A 2,151-nucleotide genomic window follows, 5' to 3' on the forward strand; every position below is an offset into this window, starting at 1 on the left:
CTGCAGACAATGGGCGCATTCCAGGCAGGCCGCGGGCGCGGGCCGCGGCTGCCGTGGTGCGCTTCTGCCGCGCTGACAGAACATTCCGGCGCAGTGGGAGCAGGCGGCCCCCCGCCGGCGTCCGGCTGTCTTATCGCCCCCCAGAGTCTATTTGTTTAAGAGGCCGGCCAGCGCCGGCGCAGCCGGGGTCGCCCGCTCGTGGCCGCGGATTGAGACCTTCCTGGCTTCCCTTCCCTTGCCTTCCCTTTCCAGGTTTGGGTTGCGTCGCGGTAGTAACGGCTCCGCGGGTAGCCCGCCGATGGGGCACCCCGCGGCCCTCGCTCCTGCCGCCGGGAGGCCGAATATGCGAGACTCGCGTCCCCTCTCGCCCGCTCTGCACGTCCTCACCCTTAACAGGAGGAGGAGGAGAAGCAGCTTCTCCCAGAACGCGCTGTGTACAACGGCTGACCACACCTGCTATACATTAACGCTCGCGACAACTGCAAAAAGCCAGAATGAGCAGTCTGATCCGAGGCAAATCAGACGTTAATCATGTGTACTAGCACACAGTTGCGAAACTAGGATGTGATAACTGGGACTTGTCCTCTGGGAGCCATTTATCACTGAGCGCATAGTTCAGTGTCAGGACAACAAGTGATGAAGGACAAAAAAAGAAGGAAAGGAGAAGGGTGAAATGTCTGAGGGGAGGAGCAAAAAGAAGAAGAAGAAGAAAGGAATTTGTAATAGTCATATTGTAAACACAAGCTGTAACTGGCATTCCACACTCCTGGAAATGGAAAAAAGAACACTTTGACACCGGTGTGTCAGACCCACCATACTTGCTCCGGACACTGCGAGACGGCTGTACAAGCAATGATCACACGCACGGCACAGCGGACACACCAGGAACCGCGGTGTTAGCCGTCGAATGGCGCTAGCTGCGCAGCATTTGTGCACCGCCGCCGTCAGTGTCAGCCAGTTTGCCGTGGCATACGGAGCTCCATCGCAGTCTTTAACACTGGTAGCATGCCGCGACAGCGTGGACGTGAACCGTATGTGCAGTTGACGGACTTTGAGCGAGGGCGTATAGTGGGCATGCGGGAGGCCGGGTGGACGTACCGCCGAATTGCTCAACACGTGGGGCGTGAGGTCTCCACAGTACATCGATGTTGTCGCCAGTGGTCGGCGGAAGGTGCACGTGCCCGTCGACCTGGGACCGGACCGCAGCGACGCACGGATGCACGCCAAGACCGTAGGATCCTACGCAGTGCCGTAGGGGACCGCACCGCCACTTCCCAGCAAATTAGGGACACTGTTGCTCCTGGGGTATCGGCGAGGACCATTCGCAACCGTCTCCATGAAGCTGGGCTACGGTCCCGCACACCGTTAGGCCGTCTTCCGCTCACGCCCCAACATCGTGCAGCCCGCCTCCAGTGGCGTCGCGACAGGCGTGAATGGAGGGACGAATGGAGACGTGTCGTCTTCAACGATGAGAGTCGCTTCTGCCTTGGTGCCAATGATGGTCGTATGCGTGTTTGGCGCCGTGCAGGTGAGCGCCACAATCAGGACTGCATACGACCGAGGCACACAGGGCCAACACCCGGCATCATGGTGTGGGGAGCGATCTCCTACACTGGCCGTACACCACTGGTGATCGTCGAGGGGACACTGAATAGTGCACGGTACATCCAAACCGTCATCGAACCCATCGTTCTACCATTCCTAGACCGGCAAGGGAACTTGCTGTTCCAACAGGACAATGTACGTCCGCATGTATCCCGTGCCATCCAACGTGCTCTAGAAGGTGTAAGTCAACTACCCTGGCCAGCAAGATCTCCGGATCTGTCCCCCATTGAGCATGTTTGGGACTGGATGAAGCGTCGTCTCACGCGGTCTGCACGTCCAGCACGAACGCTGGTCCAGCTGAGGCGCCAGGTGGAAATGGCATGGCAAGCCGTTCCACAGGACTACATCCAGCATCTCTACGATCGTCTCCATGGGAGAATAGCAGCCTGCATTGCTGCGAAAGGTGGATATACACTGTACTAGTGCCGACATTGTGCATGCTCTGTTGCCTGTGTCTATGTGCCTGTGGTTCTGTCAGTGTGATCATGTGATGTATCTGACCCCAGGAATGTTTCAATAAAGTTTCTCCTTCCTGGGACAATAAAT

The sequence above is a fragment of the Schistocerca americana genome, chromosome 1, assembly GCF_021461395.2.
Source record: "Schistocerca americana isolate TAMUIC-IGC-003095 chromosome 1, iqSchAmer2.1, whole genome shotgun sequence".
Classification (NCBI taxonomy): domain Eukaryota; kingdom Metazoa; phylum Arthropoda; class Insecta; order Orthoptera; family Acrididae; genus Schistocerca; species Schistocerca americana.